This window comes from Petromyzon marinus, chromosome 47, assembly GCF_048934315.1.
Source record: "Petromyzon marinus isolate PM22_M1 ecotype Great Lakes invasive population chromosome 47, UKy_Petmar_22M1.pri1.0, whole genome shotgun sequence".
Classification (NCBI taxonomy): Eukaryota; Metazoa; Chordata; class Hyperoartia; order Petromyzontiformes; family Petromyzontidae; genus Petromyzon; species Petromyzon marinus.
Genome location: NC_133713.1, coordinates 1,935,193 through 1,956,465, shown reverse-complemented (window position 1 = coordinate 1,956,465; position 21,273 = coordinate 1,935,193). Strand labels below are relative to the sequence as shown.

Below are 21,273 nucleotides of genomic sequence, written 5' to 3'. Positions count from 1 at the left end.
AACAAAGGGCTTTTGTTCGCCGTACAGTGAAATGTATTTACAAAAAAAGATCTCCAGTTTACCTAACGTTTCACAGGAAATGAGTGTGTTTTTTGTTCATTTATGAATGTGAGAATCTCAGCGGCCAAGCTCAGTTCTTAAGGCAGAGCGTTCCAAATCTGAGGGCCAAGGAACCTAAAAAAAGCCCGAGCTCGGAATTTTTTTTGCCCAAAACGTGGCTGCCGGAGGAGCATGGTGCACACATTGCATTGAGATTGTTTAAATTAGTTGGGTGCTATAAATGTCTAAATGATCGGCTACTTTGTTGAGTTTTAAGTTGTGGCCAGGTCATTTATGAAAAAAAGTTAATACCTTGTTGGGTTTTGCCTAGTACGATGGGGATGGTTTAGCTTTATTTGTATGTGTTTGGGTGAGTTATTTACCTTTCTTGTACTTTGCACTACTATCATGTTTTGTATTTTCTGTTGTTGTCACGTTCTTACCTGCCCTACTGGACATCTGTGAAAAAGAGCTTTATGGCTTATCGGATTCCTCCAGTATAAATTAATATTCTGATTCTGAAATATTGAGGCAGTTGCCGAGAGAGTGTTTTACCAATAAAGCAGCACAGTGATTTTAATGGCGCAGCACGGAGCTCGAATTGGAAGCCTGTGGTGTAGGTCCGGTATCGTCTGGGAAATTGGGTCCTGATGAGGACCAGCGGTCCGGATTGATGAGCGTAGAGCTTGCTGGGTTTTGGGCACAACAGAAGTAACTGGGACGTCGACTTCACGACGAGGTCACGGCACGCCAACGTCACGACGACTTCACAAAATGCAGACGTCACGACGTCATCTCCTGTAACACGACCGCTGCGGACGCAACGCAGCGAACGTCGGAGTCCGTGAGAGCGGCGAGGAGCGTTGACTCTTCCCCCTCCTATCTCGGTGGCAAATATTTGATTTCATAAGAAAAAAACTGTCATCTGAAGGGAAAATGTACCTTCCGAACTCTCAACCAGACCAATGGCGTTCAAGCATTGCTTATAAATTGCAAAACATTTTACTTGGTGCTCACTGTGTTTTAAATGTTCGCCTGGTTGGCCATTGTCTTGGATATTCAACTAAAAATCTCACCATTGGTGAGGTTTTAAGTCTTGAAAAGTTGTATTTTTATTTTTTTCATAGGATATACAGTGAGGGAAAAAAAGTATTTGATCCCCTGCTGATTTTGTACGTTTGCCCACTGACAAAGAAATGATCAGTCTATAATTTTAATGGTAGGTTTATTTGAACAGTGAGAGACAGAATAACAAAAACATCCAGAAAAAGGCATGTCAAAAATGTTATAAATTGATTTGCATTTTAATGAGGGAAGTAAGTACTTGACCCCTCTACAAAACATGACTTAGTACTTGGTGGCAAAACCCTTGTTGGCAATCACAGAGGTCAGACGTTTCTTGTAGTTGGCCACCAGATTTGCACACATCTCAGGAGGGATTTTGTCCCACTCTTCTTTTCAGATCTTCTCCATGTCATTAAGATTTCGAGGCTGACGTTTGGTAACTCAAACCTTCAGCTCCCTCCACAGATTTTCTATGGGATTAAGGTCTGGAGACTGGCTAGGCCACTCCAGGACCTTAATGTGCTTCTTCTTGAGTAACTCCTTTGTTCTAGATTTAAAGCTTTCATGACTGCTAGGATCCATACTCTTTGGTTCTATTGGGTAAAGTCACGTAGGTGAAAATAAAATGACAAAAAATCACGACGTTTCGGCAACAACACAAGCGGCCTTCATCAGGTGAAGGGGCGAGACTGTCTGGAGGACAGCGCTGACAGACAGTCTCGTCCCATCACCTGATGAAGGCTGCTTGTGTTGTGGCCGAAACGTCGTGATTTTTTGTCTCGTCCCTTCACCTAATGAAGGCTGCTTGTGTTGTGGCCGAAACGTCGTGATTTTTTGTTATTTTATTTTCACCTACGTGACTTTACCCAATAGAACCAAAGAGTATAACTCCTTTGTTGCCTTGGCCGTGTGTTTTGGGTCATTGTCATGCTGGAATACCCATCCATGACCCATTTTCAATGCCCTGGCTGAGGGAAGGAGGTTCTCACCCAAGATTTGACGGTACATGGCCCCGTCCATCGTCCCTTTGATGCAGTGAAGTTGTCCTGTCCTCTTAGCAGAAAAACACCCCCAAAGCATAATGTTTCCACCTCCATGTTTGGGGATGGTGTTCTTAGGGTCATAGGCAGCATTCTTCCTCCTCCAAACACGGCGAGTTGAGTTGATGCCAAAGAGCTCCATTTTAGTCTCATCTGACCACAACACTTTCACCCAGTTGTCCTCTGAATCATTCAGATGTTCATTGGCAAACTTCAGACGGGCATGTATATGTGCTTTCTTGAGCAGGGGGACATTGCGGGCGCTGCAGGATTTCAGTCATTCACGGCGTAGTGTGTTACCAATTGTTTTCTTGGTGACTATGGTCCCAGCTGCCTTGAGATCATTGACAAGATCCTCCCGTGTAGTTCTGGGCTGATTTCTTACCGTTCTGATGATCATTGCAACTCCACGAGGTGAGATCTTGCATGGAGCCCCAGACCGAGGGAGACTGACAGTTATTTTGTGTTTCTTCAATTTGCGAATAATCGCACCAACTGGTTTCACCTTCTCACCAAGCTGCTTGGCAATGGTCGTGTAGCCCATTCCAGCCTTGTGTAGGTCTACAATCTTGTCCCTGACATCCTTGGAGAGCTCTTTGGTATTGACCATGGTGGAGAGTTTGGAATCTGATTGATTGATTGCTTCTGTGGACAGGTGTCTTTTATATAGGTAACAAGCTGAGATTAGGAGCACTCCCTTTAAGAGTGTGCTCCTAATCTCAGCTCGTTACCTGTATAAAAGACATCTGGGAGCCAGAAATCTTATGATTGAGAGGGTGTCAAATACTTATTTCCCTCATTAAAATGCAAATAAATTTATAACATTTTTGACATGCGTTTTTCTGGATTTTGTTGTTGTTATTCTGTCTCTCACTGTTCAAATAAACCTACCATTAAAATTATAGACTGATGCGTTCTTTGTCAGTGGGCAAACGTACAAAATCAGCAGGGGATCAAATACTTTTTCCCCTCACTGTATGTTTGTCGTTTAGCTGTCATTCTTAAATTATGTTATTGTTAGTTTTTTTGTTAGGTCAGGCAGGACGTGGTGCTGACCACCCATCCCACTCATGTGCCACCGCAGGCCTTCATAGGTGCTCGCCAACAGCATTTGATCCTAAAGTCTGTTAAGGCAACACGGGGGTTCTTTGATCTTTGTTGCGGTAAATGAGCAATGCCATTGGGGGAGGGTGATTTAAATCAGCTGTTACCATCATGGCTCTCGCAGCCATCACAACAGCGAATGGGGGCTCTGGATGGGCTGGTGACCCGTCCACCTTCAAATCAATTAGGAAACTACAAATTACAAAACTGAACTTGTGCCAAGCTGTTTTGGCGGAGCCAGGAGAGTGAACCCATACCTACAGTCGTGCCCTCCCTTTATGCTTGCGAAATGTGGACCCCTCTAACGGAACATCTGCGCCAGTTTGAAACATTCAGGCTGGCCTGCCTACAATCCATCTGGGGTTTAACGAGACTGGATTGTGTGAGAAGCTCGCAGATGCTCGACATATCTGGACACAGACCCATCTGTGAAATCCTCCGCCAGGCAAGGCTGCGTTGGGTTGGGCTTGTAGCCCACATGCCCAGCCACTGTATGCAAAAACAGCTTTCGTTTGGAAGGATAGATAGGGTTAAACAGGCGCGACATAGCCTTGAGAAGAGATGGGCTAATGTGGTACAGGAGGATGTAGAGCTGAGTGGACTAGCTAATGACTGCTGATGGTGGTGTCAAGATCTACCTCTATAGAGGAGGCTCCAGAAGAACGCTACTAGGTAGTTGGAGGAAGTCGCCCTCTAGCAACAACAGAGGGCAGAGGAGCTATGCTCACAACAACAAGCAGAATGCCAGGCGGCTAAAACACAGCAAGTTGGCACAGTAGGCGGCACAGGTGGTGCATCGGCCAGTCATCTCAGTCAGTCAACCTATAACACCTAGGTATGTCCCATGACCTGCTTGTGGGCATTCGACACTTCACGTGGCTTCAAAGTGCAGCTAGCCTGCCAAATGTGCCGTGGTAACGTCACCACAAATTAGTGGCGAATGGCGGTTGTTGTGTTTTCTTTTGCTCATGAGCATATTAGTGGACCTGTGAGAGTGCTAATTATTAATCGTTGTGCCTGTGTGGGCATTTGCAAAGGTATATATACAATCATCACTGTCTACAATCACCAAATCCATCATCATCAATGCAATCATCAATGCATAAATATAATATTAATCATCCATAATGATCTTCAATTTATAGCCTTTGTCTCCACCACCATCCCACCATCAGTCATTTAACATCAATTTGAATCATGATCGTAATTCATGCATGCACAACGCCATCATTAATTGATCATTTCCGCCGTCATCATCATAGTCATCAAATCATAAACATCAACTCAAACCAATATTATCAATTCGGTCTGTAAACGCCGTGATCGTCATCATCACAATAATAGATTTAAAACTATATCCTCATCATCATACTTGTACACCATCGACATTCCCATCATCAATTCATGATTAGTTTCATTCATGAACCCCATCATCAACATCGCCAATCCATTAACGTCAACACCACGATCATTATTATAATGATCAATTCATAACCACCATCATCAACATCATTATTGGCAGTGGTGGAAGTCGGTAGCTTCCTGCCTATGATCCCTTGGCACAGAGACAGAGAGAGCCCCCCCCCCCTATCCCTCCGTATTTACATATGTGAGGGGGTGGGGAGGAGGGGGTGGGGAGGAGGGGGAGTGGAGGGGGGGTCATCGAGGCTGAGATGGGATGGGAGGAGAGAGAGGCTGAGAGATGGTGGCGGCGAGGGGAGGCTGCACTGTTGGATGGGATCGGGAGGGAGTGTTAAGGGAGGATCAGAGGGGGGGAGGGAGGATCAGAGGGGGGGAGGGAGGATCAGAGGGGGGGAGGGAGGATCGGAGGGGGGGAGGGAGGATCGGGGGGGGGGAGGGAGGATCGGGGGGGGGGAGGGAGGATCGGGGGGGGGGAGGGAGGATCGGGGGGGAGGGAGGATCGGGGGGGGGGGATCAGGTGGGGGCAGGAAGGGAGAGCGATGCGTTAACACAGAGCTCCGAGGCTCGCCTCTTTACGCTTAATTTTGTTCGTGTTTCGCTTCCATACCCCTTTATTCGGAACTTGTATTGTTTATCTAGTTAGGCTTTTTTTTTGTTCTGGTTGATGTTTATTTCTGCTCCTTTGTTTACTGTTCAGGGCTGTGTTCTCTGCATTACAGTTCAAATCAGCACTCGTGCCTTGTGTTCTACAAATCCTCATTTAACTTTACAGGTACATCGTTTTTTTCTCATTTTCTCTTCGTATCAATAGACTTTTTTAAGTTTAAGTAGCCAACAGCGCTAAACGGAGGTGCCACGCGAGTTGCTGAGAGTACAAAACAGCTAGCAATGTACAGGGACACTGCATCGTTTGTTGCTGTTGTGCGCTCTACCCTGCAGTGTTATCTACTGTGCAGTGCATCCTACTCTGTCGTGCACATACTCTGTAGTGCACCACAACCTGTAGATCACTCTACTCTGTAGTGCACCCTACTCTGTAGTGCAACATACCCTGTAGTGCAATCTACTCTGTGGTTCACCATAACCTGTAGTGCAATCTACTCTGTGGTTCACCATAACCTGTAGTGCACCATACCCTGTAGTGCATCCTACTCTGTAGTGCACCATAACCTGTAGTGCACCCTACTCTGTAGTGCACCATACCCTGTAGTGTGCTATACCCTGTAGTGCACCATACTTTGTAGTACACCATACCCTGTAGTGCACCATAACCTGTAGTGCACCCGACTCTGTAGTGCACTCTACTCTGTGGTTCACCATAACCTGTAGTGGACCGTACCCTGTAGTGCACCATAACCTGTAGTGCACTCTACTCTGTAGTGCACCATACTCTGTAGTGCACTCTACTCTGTAGTGCACCATACTCTGTAGTGCATCCTACTCTGTAGTGCACCATAACCTGTAGTGGACCTACTCTGTAGTGCACCATAACCTGTAGTGGACCGTACCCTGTAGTGCACCATAACCTGTAGTGCACTCTACTCTGTAGTGCACCCTACTCTGTAGTGCACCATACCCTGAGATGGACCATACCCTCTAGTGCACTGTACTCTGTAGTACACCATAACCTATAGTGCACCATATCCTGTAATGTACTCTTCTCTGTAGTGCACCATACCCTGTAGTGCACTCTACTCTATAGTGAACAAGACTGTCACCTTCAGACCCCTGTTTTAAGTTTGCGAGTGTACACGTTGGGCCTGCCTGTCTGTTATAATTACGTCGGGGGTGCTCATCGCTTTTTTTCTGTTATTCTCTGCTCTGACTCACACTCGTGCTGTCGAGCTATCACATTCGTGTGCAGGGTCTATCATTGCTGTCACACGTGGTGTTCTTTTAATACCGAAGTTCATACAACATTTCCACCAAGGGATCTTTGTTTCATAGTATTAGGAGAGGGTGATAGACCACCTTTATTCAAAAACGTACAATTTATTTTCTGAGTTTTCGTGTGTTTAGAATATACTACATAGACGTAACATATCAGTAGTGACTGTGATTGTCACTGTGTGGTGCCGGGCTTACGAAACCACGGTGGATAATGTGTTGGCATTAAGTGTAGCCCTCTTACTGGGCGTAGTACCAGCCCTAGCGGGGCTTGGGTGAGCGCTAGTCAGCGCGGAGACACCAGGTACAGTGGTCAGTGCGGGCTCCTGGTGAGGGAGCAAGAGGGAGTGTCAGCCAGCCAGGGTTACGCTGGGGTATGATACGCTGGTTGACCTGCCGACACATGACCGGAACATATTGGAGGGGGGCCACCGGTGGACGGGGGCCGCCATGAGGGGCTCGGGGTTCTTCGTGTTGCTGGTGATGAAGATCCATGTTGGGTAACAGAAGCCTCTATCCACGCGGTCCGGGACCTGGCTTGTGGCCCGGGCCGGGATAGCGAACCGTGTCTAGTTCTGCCGTAGCGTGGCTAGATGAGCACCCAAGTGTAGGTTGTAGCCTTCAGAGAGCTCCGTGTAAATAAAGATATCCAAATCCTGGCAGCTGATAAAGGCCGCACTACTGTAGTGATGTCACGAGCCGATTATGGTAAAATTAGAAATTTACTAGAGGAAAGTACCTACATTAAAATTAAACGAGATCCAACTAATACTTTAGAACGTAAGACTATTGCAATAATTGCAAATTCATTAATCCCTAAGAATGAGCAACACCAAATTAAGCAAACGGCCTCAAAACCACCTACACTGCATGGGCTACCAAAGATTCATAAAATCGGCATCCCATTACGACCCATAGTCAGTACAATTGGCTCTGCCACATATAAATTAGCACAATATATAACTAAACAAATACAGCCCTACATCGGTAGGACATCTTCATTCATAAGAAATTCAGAACATCTTGTGAATGTGATTAAAGATATTAAACTTAATCCTAATGATATTCTGGTAAGTTTTGATGTGATTTCTCTATTCACTAAGCTTCCAGTGAAGGAATCGCTTAAATTACTTGATACACTAGTAAAAAATACAGGTTTACCAAAAGATATTCCGAAACTTGTTGACCATTGTTTAAATAACACTTATTTCTTATGGAGAGGGGATTTCCTTAAACAAAAGAAAGGAGCAGCAATGGGCTCTCCTTTATCTCTTGCTATAGCAAATCTGTAAATGGCAAACTTTGAAATAAGAGCACTTGCCTCGAGCACATTAAAACCATCTTTTTGGTTTAGATATGTGGATGACACTTTGGTTGTCTGGTCACATGTAAAGATACACTTAATGATTTTCTAAATCATCTCAATACACAAAACGTGGCCATTCAGTTCACCATGGAATTGGAGGTGAATAACACACTCCCGTTCCTATATATTTTGCTTGGACATGGCCTAAACGGTAAAATAACACACAGCGTTTACAGAAAGCAAACACACACTGATGCCTATCTGAATGCAGATTCGCATCATCATCCAGCTCACAAATCCTCTCTTATCAAGACGCTCATACATCGGGCTAAAACAGTGTCAGATGGTGAAAGTCTAGTGAGAGAGATCAAACACGTTAAAGAAGCATTACGACAGAATGGCTACAATAATACTCAAATTAACAGAGCACTGAATGTCAAATCACGATCGCAAAGCAACACTGCTGAAAGCGATCAGATTCTTAAAACAATTAAAATTCCATATATCTCAGGAGTAACTGACAAATTCATCTTCTTGGTTCTTTCGGTAAAGTCACGTAGAATGGAAACAAAGTAATAAAAATAAAACAATAAAATAAAATTCTCACGACGTTTCGGCCACAACACAAGTAGCCTTCTTCAGATGAAGGAACAGATTGCTGAAAGAGTTGCCTTCAACGGCCCCGGAGGAGGGTATCCTGCTAACCCCTTTAAACGCCGTGTCATGATCTCCTTCTTTGGCGGGGGCTATGACTATTTTATCCGCTGAGCGGATGCCGTTCCTACAAATACTTATTGCAGGGCATACACCGGTTGTGATTCAGGCGGGCACTGTCGTGGCACATGCCTCGACGGCCCGGTGGGAAAATCTGAGGATTCCTTCCTCGCTGTCCGTGCTGCCCTTGCCGATGCCCCTCCGCTTGTATATCTCTATTTTACAAGGTCATTCATATTGGATACGAACGCCAGCGATACTGGCATTGGGACAGTCCTTTCCCAGCTTGTCGAGGACACAGAGAGGGTAGTAGCTTACAGCAGTCGAGTCTTGTCTCCTGCTGAACAGCGCTATTGCGTCACGGGCAGGGAGTTACTGGCCATGGTCCATTTCATCCAGCTTTATCGTCCGTATTTGTACGGACGAGACTTTGTCATCTGCACAGACCATGCAGCCCCCAGTACTCCATGTGCATCGACCAGCTGTCCAGGCAGTTGTCCCGATGGCTTGAAATCCTCCAGGGATTTTCATTCACAGTGGTGTACAGGAAAGGCACTCGGCACATCAACGCTGATGCATTGTCCTGCTTGACGCCCCCATGTCGCATGCACGTGCGCCTGGGGGGCGTCGAGATGTAAACCCTCACAAGTGGGTACACCCGCGGTGCTTGTGGCGGCTGGGACAACACAAGATGAAGGTGCTCAGTCGCCACGCGATTCTGTCTTGAACCTTTACCATGATGCGTGGGCTAAGCTACAGGTTCATGACGCCTCACTTTATAGATTGCGTTGCTTCTCGTGGGCCGGGCAGATCGCCCATCCATTGTACTACGTGAGCGACTCCTTATGCGGTGGAAAGGGGAGTCCCAGCGTTATTCCTTGGTCATACCCATGGTCCTTAGGGGAAAAATTTCTAAAGCCATACATAAGAAATTGATGTACCTAGCCGTTCATCAAAAATTTGCGATGCTAAAAAAGGACGTTTACTGGCCCGGCATGGAAAACGATGTACTCCTCCTGATAAAAGGTTGCGCCAATTGTGCACGTCGGAAATCTCCTGGCCTGCAACCGCACATACTGTTACAGTCCATTGTTGTGTCACGGGTGAATAAATTGGTGGCCTTTGACATTTTGGGGCCCTTTCCGGTATCCCAGATAGGACACAAGTACCTCCTCGTTGTAGTTGAATATCTGACCCATTGGCCTATGGCATGGCCTCTGGCTGACCAATCGGCCGCGTCCATAGCAGACGCCTTTTTATATGGCTATGTTCTTGATAAGGGGGCCCCTGAGCAACTCCTCATGGATCAGGGCAGACATTTCTCCTCCAAGTTGCTCCAGGAGGTGTGCGATTCTCTGGGCATGCGAAAAATATGTACCTCACCGTATCATCCACAAACGGAAGGGATGGTTGAGCGGTTGCACAGGACCCTCACTGCCATGCTATGCAAGTGATCATGGGCTAGTCGGACTAGGATCTTCACATTCCAGGGGTCCTCGCTGCTTACAGGCTTGTTCCTCATGCCTCAACGGGATTCTCGCCATTCTATTTGATGTATGGGAAAGAGCCCTAACCCCCGGTGCAGGTTCAGTGGGATTGCGCCCTTCTCGGAAGGGGTCTGTGGTGCCAAACCCCACATCACAAACACTTGAGCAGCTGCGGTTGGCCCGCGAGGCTGCAAGGAGCAACTCAGCCCGCAGGCAGGCTGGAAACGAGTGGCTGCGGGGACAGGGAGGGCAGGGGGTGCCTTGGCAAATAGGTGACATGGCGTGGTTGCACTGCCCGTAAGGCACGTTCCTAAAACTCTACCGTCCTTGGCAGGGACCGGTCAAGGTTTTTCAGGTCCGGCAGCCACAGTGTGTATGTGTTCGGTTGGGCCAGCGGCGCTGGTTCGTGCATCCATTGAGGTTAAAAGATATGTCTCACCCGGTCCTGTCAATTCATCCCCACATCCCTTGCGGCCAATGTCTGATGTGTGCGGTGCACCCACCGCCACGCCTGAAGAAACAGGCCATGAGGGGGGTTATTCTATACTGCCTACAGGACCGGAGCGCCTAACGTGAACGGACGGAGTGATGAGAACTCCTGCAGTGGACCATTCTTCACACCCGAGCGAAACCAATTCTACCCGTGGGGACAGTCCTGCCACACACTCTCACTTGCAATGCATCACTTTTTGTTAATAGGACAGATTGTTCACGCCGTGACATTACGCTCGCTACTGTTTATTTTTGTTATTTCGTTGCCCCTTCCGTGGTCACTGCTTATGATTACGTTGGTTTCCATGGGTCGGTCAGAACACATGCGCACATGCTCGCATAGATTTGACAATTGGGATGGCTGCATCTTTATTCACAGGGTGGGAGGGATGATGTAGAGGAGAGATATTCGTGGTGCACGCTGTTAAGCAGGTGAAACTGAGGTTCAACAGATGTGTGCGTTGCAACATGAGGTTTGCACCGACAAACCTCCAGTAATTAAGGGGAGAAGAGGGTGCAACTGAGGTCAAACAAGTTGGTACGCTGTGACCGGAGGTTGGCGCCAAAGAGACGGGAGATGGGGGGTGATGATAAGCGATTAATGGGGCAACTGGTGCCGGGCTGGCGGCAGCTTGAGGGGGAGTGTGTGAGGACTCGGAATTAGGAGGGGTATATAAGGGGAGTGTGCATAAGCGGAGGAAGTTGTTATTGCCTGGAAACCAAGAGTGAAAACATCTCGCCGCTGCCGCTCCAGCCGTCAACGGGACCTCAACCCTCACGCAGTCGCCTGGCGGGTGTTGGCTGAACTCCGGCCCTGGACAGACAGGTGAGCGGGTATGAGGGAGCATAGGTGAGGGCAGTGGTGGAGATGCAGAGTCGCTGAGTGCGAAGTTGCTGTGTGCAGAGTCGCTGAGTGCTAAGTTGCTGTGTGCGGAGTCGCTAAGTGCGGAGCTGTTGTATGCAGAGTCGCTGAGTGCGGAGATGCTGTGTGCAGAATCGCTGAGTGCGGAGCTGCTGTGTGCGGAGTTGCTGAGGGCAGGATAAGTGAGGTGCAGAATAGATAAGAGCAGGGAGAATTCAAGTGTATAGATAGTAGGAGTGCCTACCACTGGTGCGAGAACAGATGAAATAAAGTGTAAGCAGCTGACTTGTTATGACGTATCAGTGTCGGTATTTTTTGAAGACGCTACACAACATCCGAGTCTTCCTTTGAACAAGAATGACAACCATCCCCTGTGGAAGATACGGTGAGGTCTGGGAATGATGGTAATGGGAAAGTCATCCCTTTTCCTCGAGGGGTGGATGAAGGAACAAGCAAGACAAATGAAGGAGAAATTTAAAAGGAGAAGACAGCCTCAATTCTGACCTCAACGATCGATTCAGTGAAGCAGGTATGAGCTCCCAGTCAACACAAGCAATCGAGGATATGGTGCAGCCCAAACAGGGCCCAAAAGACCTACCTACAGTGGGTAAATGGTAACTGAGACAGTTTCTTTTTGTGTCCCGTGTGTATGTGTGTCTTACTGTTTCTCTCTGTGTCCCGTGTGTGTGTCACTATCTCTCTCTGTATCCCATGTGTGTCACTTTCTCTTTTTGTCCCATGTGTGTGAAGGTATGTGTCACTGTCTCTGTGTGTGTGTGTCCCGTCTGTGTGTCACAGTCTCTCTCTCTGTGTCCCATGTGTGTGTGTCACTGGCCACTCAATATCTTGGGCCCTTTGGACCTGTGGTGTCCTGCGACCGTGCGGCTACCTCGAGAGATAAACTCAAAGAACCTTGCTGTCTGTCGTTGATTGCTTTTTTCTGGATTATTTTGTTGTTATTCTGTCTCACACTGTTCAAATAAACCTATCATTAAAATTATAAACTGATCATTTCTTTGTCAGTGGGCAAACGTACAAAATCAGCAGGGGATCAAATACTTTTTTCCTTCACTGTATATTTGAAGTTTGCGGTGTCTCTCTTCCCGTGGTCACGTGGATTTTTCTCTGGGTCCTCCGGATTTTCCCTCCATATTTAGAATCAAGAAAATGCATTTTGAGTGTTTATACGCTATACATTTACACGTGATGTTAAGCCACTTCGTTCAGCTATCATTTGTGGCCAGGTCACTTCTAAAAAAGAGCTACACAGCTCAGCGTGGCCTTGCCTTCTAAAATATAAAATAGTTTAATAGTTTATATTTTTATGATAAGATCCATTCACTGTTAAGAACAGTGAGCGGAGCTTGGGTAGGCTGAGTCACGGCCAGCAGGGACGGTGAATGAACGATGGTCAGGAAGAATAATAGCCGAGTGGCAGCCAAGGAATGGAAGGCGTCCAGCAGAATGACAACCACGGAGATGGAGGCATGAGACCGGCTCGTGTTGCAGCAGCAGGATAGATCATGGCATCGCAGGACTACGAGGGATGGTGACGACGTTGTGACACCTTCAACCATAAAACTATGAACATTTTTTTTTACTTTACCAGGTAAGGCCCATTGAAATGTAGCACTTTTTCAGAAGCGACTTGGACACAATTGATAGCTCAACGAAGTGGCTTATTATCACGTTGAAATGTATAGCGGCCAAACACTCTAAACACGTGAAGAACATGCAAACTCCAAATAAACAGCAGGCGCCAGGGTCGGGATCGAACCCACGCCCATTCTGTATACTCGGCGAGGTAGTTAACATCTCGCCACCATGGTGTCACAATGATGAAGACGATTTATGTTGTCGCTCTCCGTGTAGAAACTCAGCCCATACACACGTGACATGGCTCATTGGCGAGCGAATATCGCTCAGCCGCCACCGCGGTCCCTGCTGATTTACAAACCGTTTAATGCAGAAGCAGGATCTGCGTGGCCTTGCGGAATGCCGGTAATTTTTTCCTTGCCGAGAATGTCTAAACTCTATCTTTGTCAATAGCTTTATAACGTTTTTTGTGTGCAAATGCATTATAAATCTTCGCCCGATGTTGTTTGGTTTGTCTGAATTTCTTAGTCTGGCTGTCAGAGCTCCCTCTCCCCGCTGTCGTGAACAATGAACGCCAACAATGCCACTGGAGTCTCTTCTCACTCAGCCTTTCCGGGGAGTGATCCACTTCGTCCCCACCAACCACCTCATGAATCCCCGTGGCACAGAGAATCGGCTCCTCTCTAGGATCTTATTTGTAATGTTAGGTTCTCTCCCTTTCCCTCTGTTTCTCACTCTCTATGTGTCCCGTGCATGTGTGTGTCACTGTCTCTCTTTCCCGTGTGTGTGTGTGTCACTGACTCTCTCTGTGTCCCGTGTGTGTGTGTGTGTCACTCGCTATTTCTGTCCCGTGTGTCACTGTCTCTCTCTCTCTGTGTCCCGTGTGTGTGTCACTGTCTCTCTCTCTGTCCCATGTGTGTATGTCACTCTCTCTCTTTGTCCCGAGTGTGTCACTGCCTCTCTATATTTGTGTGCCGTGTGTCACTGTCTTTTTGTGTCCCGTGTGTATGTGTGTGTTACTGTTTCTCTCTGTGTCCCCTGTGTGTGTCACTGTCTCTCTCTCTGTCCCGTGTGTGTCACTATCTCTCTCTGTATCCCATGTGTGTCACTTTCTCTTTTTGTCCCAAGTGTGTGTGTGTGTCACTGTCTCTGTGTGTGTGTGTGTCCCGTCTGTCACAGTCTCTCTCTCTCTGTGTCCCATGTGTGTGTGTCACTGGCCACTCAATATCTTGGGCCCTTTGGACCTGTGGTGTCCTGCGACCGTGCGGCTACCTCGAGAGATAAACTCAAAGGACCTTGCTGTCTGTTGTTGATTGCTCCATCCGCCTTCTGTGAATCTCCTCCCGTCGCGTCGGTATCATTCCGCCTCGTGGTGGCTCTGTTACAATTGCTCTGTTCCGTCTCATCTGTCCATTCACCCGTGCTGATCATTGGCCTTAAGGAATCACAATTTGCATATACAATGCATCAATCTAAAAAGACACACACTAGTTTTAATAGACTATACAGCCTGCACGTTTATTTGGACGTGGCCGTCCATCCGTCCACCTCTCCCTTCCTCCGGCTAGCCAGCTATCAAGGCATGCTCAGAATATAGCATGACAAAAGTACGGTATAATAGTGTAGTGAGTCCAACTGAGTCGCAGACGTTGTCTTTGGAGCAACACTATTTATTTCAGTAACTCAACATAACATAACACAACCTACGCTTTGGTGATGAATACCAATCTAGCCACGCTACGGCAGAACTAGACACGGTTCGCTATCCCGGCCCGGACCACAAGCTGGGCACCGGATCGCGTGGCTAGGGGCTTCTTTACCCGACGTGGATCATCTTCACCAGCAACACGAAGAACCCCGAGCCTCTCACGGGGCCCCCGTTATATCGGCCTGGGCTAGGGCTGGCTCCGCCACTCGCCCCGCCCACCTGCTAGATCTTTCGAGCTCTTTCCTGAAGGCTCCCAAAAGCTATTTTATACCACGTGACCGCTGACTGGCCCCCGTCCACTGGTGGCCCCCCTCCAATATCATCCGGTCATGTGTCGGCAGGTTAACCAGCGTATCATGCCCCAGCGTAACCCTGGCTGGCTGACACTCCGTCTCACTTCCTCACCGGAAGCCCACACCACACACTGTATGTGGCGCCTCCGTGCTGACTAGCGCTCACCGAAGCCCTGCTAGGGCTGGTAATATGCCCAGTAAGCAGGCTACACATAATGCCGACACATTATCCGCTGTGACTTCGTAAGCGTGGCACCACACAGTGACATTCACAGTCACTACATCACCCCACCTTCCGTAGCTTCCAGCCGTCCTGGCTGCCAACTCCCCCGCAAGTAAGCAACCGAAATACAATTATACAAAACAACAAACAAGTTTCTCCAACAATAACAGGCCAACGTAATAAATTACCCAAACCCAACTGTACATTATATACACCGAGAAAAAAAAAACACAACAGCAAGAATTTAAAAAAGTGAACAACCCAACAATCGCGTCGTACAAGATCCCATATAATCAACATCTCCCACCCACAACGTGTAACACCACCCATGAGCTCGATGGCGAGCAGGAACAGCCAAATACCCGCCATGATTCATGCGAGCGCGACAACCCATAATGGTGTGGGAGTGTGCAATGCATGGGGATCACGCAAATCGAGTCTTTGAACGAGTTCGTGAAACCGGTCCTCCAGGTGGGTTGGGTTCGACTGCCCTGGAAGGCCGGGGGGAACAAGAAATTGACCCAACGAAGCCGGCTTCTCGTGAAGAGCAGTAGGCCGGGTCGTCGGGTCCTTCATGTCCAGAGCATGCGGGGCCGCCATGAGTGGCCGGGTGAGAGGCATCAATTGCGTGGCGCCTGGGGGCGGAACAGAAACACTTTCCTGAGCACACGCATTGGCAGACGCATGCCCTAGCTAGTCGGGCACATCCGACACTTGGCCCCTGCAATATGGAGATGAAACAAACTCACACGGCGCGATAAACGGCTTAAGATGAGAGTGGTGTACAAATCAGCTCCGCTTACCACACTGAACCTGAACACACTGCGACCGCACGAATCGAACCACATCAACCGGCCTTCTCCATGGTTGCAGCAATTTGAAAATGTGCCCACTGGCACCTGCGGACAATGCAACCAGGCCTTGTCCCCTGGCGACCAATCACACAGGGAAACACGGGCACCTTTGAGCTGCTCATTGGCCAACTGTCATGGCCCGAGAGTTAACACTGGCAGCTTCCCACGCCTCGGAAAGTTTGGCGAGCGTGAGCCGAATTGAATAAAAAAAATTGGACACCTTCGGGGTGGGCGCGGCTTGTAACTTTACATCGATGGGAGGATCATACTCCCTCCCATACATCAAAAAGAAGAGAGAGAGGCCAGTGGACGCGTGAGGGGCCATCCTATAAGTGGCGAGAACCGCAGGAATATGCAAATTCCAATCAACCTATGACTCGCTGACCAAGTCACTTAACATGAAGGTCAGAGTCCGGTGTAGGCGTTTGACCATGCCTTCCGTTTGCGGGTGGTACAGTGACGTGCGTACCTTTTTCGTCCCCGGCAAATCGCACACCTCACCCAGCAGCTTGGACGAAAAATGTTTGCCTTGATCTGTCAAGAGGCACTCGGGGGCACCCTTTTCCAGAACATAGCTATTGAGGAACGCTTTGGTAACAGTCACTGCTGATTGATTCGGGAGTGGCCAGGCCATAAGCCAGCGCGGAAGCAGGAAACGGCCCGAGAAAATCGAGGGCAAAAATTTTGTTTACATGCAACACCTGGATGGATTGCAGCGGCTTCCGCCGGGCACATTGCATGCACCCCTTAAGCAGATCCTCGACGTCGGAGGCCATGGCCGGCCAATAAAAATCCAATTTAAGAGTGGCCAGCGTCTTTAGCACTCCGAGATGCAACAAGCGTTCATGCACAGCCCAAACAACCTCATCACACAGGGCGGTAGAGACAATAATAGCATAACGGCGCAATCCTCTATCCCAGTAAATACGCAGCCCGCCCCGCAGAACAAACGAGGCGACACCTTGTGGAGCCATGCCATCAGCGGTCTCCTTGACACGTCGGCGAAACTTAAGGAGGGACGCCTTCTCCGCCTGCCGAAGTCTCCACACCTCGAAGTCCAACCCCAAAATCGCATTCCATGCAGCAGGGACGTCGCCCGTCCTTCCCATCATGTCCGTGGTGGATGCAACGAGAGGGGAGGGGGAGGTCGAGCCGGCCGATCGACAACGACCCGATCCCGAAAAACAAGCACACTCCCCACCCGCTGGCAATCGCGATAGGGCATCGGCGTTCGTATGGCAAGAACCCTTACAATACATGACTTTGAACAAAAAATCCTGCAGGATTTCGAGCCAGCATGACAATTGACCTGAGGGCTGAGCCACATGCAACACGTACTGGAGCGCCACGTGATTGGAGTGCACCTCAAAATATTGCCCGTACGGCCGACATTGTTGCACAAAAACCACAATGGCCAATAGCTCCCGGCGCGTTACGCAGTACCGCTGCTCGGCCGGAGACAGCGCCCTGCTGCCATATGCGACCACGTGCTCCACGCCATTAACGAGTTGGGGTAACACTGCACTAATGCCAGTATTACTGGCGTCCGTGTCCAACACAAATGGCAACAAAAAGTCGGGATAATGCAGGGGAGGGGCGTTAACCAGCCCATCACGAATAGAGTGGAATACAGCTTCCTCCTCCTCCACCCAATGAAATTTTTCCCCTTAGCTGTCAAGGCGTGGAGAGGTTTAGCTATAGCTATGAACCCCGCGACAAATCAGCGATAATAGGAGGCAAAGCCGATAAAACTGCGCACCTTGCTGGCCGAGGTGGGGGTCTGCCACATCCGAATGCAAGCAGTTTTCTCCGGGTCTGTGACGATCCCCGACTCACTGACTAGCACTCACACAAGCCCCACTAGGGCTGGCACTATGCCCAGTAAGTGGGCTACACATAATGCTGACACATTATCCACCGTGGCTTCGTAAGCCCGGCACCATACAATGACATTTACAGTCACTACAATAGGTCAAAAAAATGTAATGTAAGAGTGCCGATGTGAAATCAATTCATCAGGTAGCCAATACTGCCACTAAAAAAGACAAAGATCCCCCCGTGTAGCCTTAACAGACTTTGGGCAAGTGCTGTTAGTGAGCACCTATGACGTCCAGCACGGCACACGATGGGGAGATGTTTACACACCGTGCCAGGTACTCAATTTGAAGCTGAGTCGATCTTGAGGAAACCCAGGACAGGTTCAGATAATCTTCACTAGTTTTGGCCGTGCACATGCAGTAAAGCTAAACTATTTTTATTTTTATTTTACCCGGTAAGGTTCACTCAGCTATTTAGCTCTTTTTCAGAAGGGACTTGGCCACAAACTGTTGCTCAACGAAGTGGCTAATCATGTGGAATTGTTTACGCATGTTTCCAAATGTAGAGGGAACATCCGAAGGACCCGGAGAAAAATCTACACGACCACGGGAAGAACACGCAAACTCTAAATATACAACAGGCGTGAGAGTCGGGATCGAACCCATGATCTTCTGTATACCAGATGAGGTAGTTAACATCTTGTCACCATGGCGCCAACACACACGACCTCACACACACAGAAAGGCACTGTCCCCCCTCTGAGGAGGGAGCCATCGCGGTACAGGAATAAAAAGCGTTGTGGTATAGTCCCTTACACGCGCCTGGTGCTGGGAGTAGTGCCACTATGATGGCGTACCAACGCGTACCGACACACTGCCACCACTGTGTACTAAAGCGTACCTACACTGCCACAACTTCGTTCCTACACATTGCCACCACTGCGTACCAACACGTACCGACACACTGCCACCACTGCATACCAGCATGCTGCCACCGCTGTGTATCAACGCGTACTGACACAATTCCACAATTGCGTACCTAAACACTGCCACCACTGCGTACCAACGCATACCTACATACTGCCACTAATGCGTACCAACACTGCCACCATTATATACCAACACACTGCCACCACTGCGTACCTACACACTGCCACCACTGCGTGTGTGTGCACGGTTGTGACGGTGATGTAATCGGCATTCGCCATGACTCTCTCCCCGGGAATCACGGCCACCGGTCACGAGGCATGCTTGTGGATTCAATATTAATTCCAATGTCTAGGACACACATTAACAATGTGGCTTTAAAATGTAAATGTACTGTATACTAGCTTATATACCCGGCGTTGCCCAGGCCAAAAAAATATTTTAAAACTTATCTTAAAAATCTAACAGCAGTGCTTACTGACTGTGGTGGTACCTGCTATGATTACAGTAGTACATGCTGACTCTATAGCAGTATTTATCGACTCTATAGCACAAAGTACTCACGTGACAGAGTGACGTGGTGACGCCTAGTCCCGTACAGAGCCTCCGGTCTCGCCTAGATTGTCCAGCCGGCCGAGGTGGCACCTTGGCAGGCTGGGGCTGGGCTGCTAACCCTAACCCCTAGCCACGCTCTCCCCGGCCGCTCTGCAGTAATATCTACGGCCTATAGTAGTAACATCTAGCGACTGTATATATTAGTGACTGCATGCATTGGGGTGGGGGGGACGGACATCACACAGTGAAGATTTAAGCTCAGCGTTTAGTGTATTTTTAAAGCATTTTTAACGCGAAAGAAAATGTCCCTCTCACTCCCAACGAAGGCGTGCGACTTGGCATGGGCCGTCCCCCCCACGAAAGGCGCGTGAATTGGTATGGCCTTGCATGCGTAATAAATACATAAATAAAGATATAGCGCAAACAAATCGCACTACATCGCTAATTTAACTTATTAAAAGTTCACGGATGTGAAAAGTGAATAGCGTTTGCTCACACCGGGGCTTACGATGTGGTACCTGGCTGTTTTTATTTAACGTAAACTACACCATTGGAGAGCCAAATCCTTCACAAGCGTGCAAACACACACAAAGCTACAAACCGACAGACAATTTTTTACTCTTTGGTTTTTTCGGTAAAGTCACGTAGGTAAAAAAAAAGAAATTAAAAGAAATGAAAACTAAATGTTTTACTTTTATATATAGATAGGTATAATTAGCTTATAATCCACTCTAATAGAATACCTGATGCAGGCGGTGATGAAAAATCAATAGGCACTAATTGGACACGTTGTTTATGTTTATGCAGTGTTACAATTGAGCCGAGTGCAATTGAAACAACGTCCCCCACGTCAATATTAACATGGGGGACGTGTTGAGTTGTTGTTGCTATTGTTTGTCCTTGTGCACCGCTACCAACGCAGCAGCAGCAACAGCATCGCCAAACAACCCTGACAAAACGTTGATCAAACGAAGAAGAGGACGAAGAAGAAAAAGCAGAAGAAGAGGATGAATAAGATGTAGAAGAAGAGGAAGAAGAAGATAAAGACGAAGAGGATGAAGAATAAAAATAATAAGATGAAGCAGAAAAAGCAGAAGAGGACGAAGAAGAAGATGTTGAAGAAGAAGATAAAAATGAAGAGGATGAATAAGAAAAATAGGAAGAATAAGATGGAGAAGAAGACGCTATGCACATCAAAAGAGCAGCACATCGAACTCTGAGTAACCTAATATACGTGCTCTGGTGACTTCCAATATGATCGCTGCCCTCCTAGGCTCTCCGCACGTAGGATTCTGGCTGTTCACAATGAAGGTCGGTGGAGAAGCACTCTGAGAACTCCAAAGCCACAGACATTACCGCGTCTCCGGGATGACAAGTGGTAAGGCGTTTTAATGATTTAGCAGACGGTGCATTATCACGTTTGCCACTTCCCCGCAGTACACGGCTGTTTTATATGGCTTTAATATATATAAAGAGGATGATGGAAAAGTTTAGTTGTGGAAGGAGCAGTTTTTTTCATTTTTAGTAAAAAAGTTAATAATTGTTTTGTAAGGATTACAATTTCCCAATGATGGATTAACACCGTCCAATTTAGATTTTTTTTGCAGATATTTGAAACTCTCCACAGTGCGTTGACTTAACGTCATTTTTTGAGCCTCCCCCCCCCCCCCCCCATTTTTTTACGGTGAAGATGCAATTAAAATACTAATTAGCTTAATCTGCAACCGTAGATTAGATTTTGCTGAAATTACTTTTGCTTCCATCTGTGAAAGCCGCGCTGGACAGGTTCGTTGTAATCCAGTGTGAGTCACAATCACTGTAGAACCAGTCCGAGACGCAGTGCTCTAACCCAGTGGTTCTTAACCTGGGGGTGCGAGATGCC

At 47.9% G+C, this 21,273-nt stretch overlaps 1 long non-coding RNA gene across 1 annotated transcript; it reads right to left on the bottom strand.

Moving 5' to 3' along the window:
• Nucleotides 1-14,663: 14,663 nt before the first annotated feature.
• On the bottom strand, nucleotides 14,664-20,246 carry LOC116952480 (uncharacterized). Its single transcript, XR_012947029.1, has 2 exons — nucleotides 17,054-20,246; nucleotides 14,664-15,873 (listed from the first exon to the last, which is right to left on the bottom strand). It is a non-coding gene; the product is annotated as an uncharacterized LOC116952480 (long non-coding RNA).
• Between the last annotated feature and the right edge of the window lie 1,027 nt (nucleotides 20,247-21,273).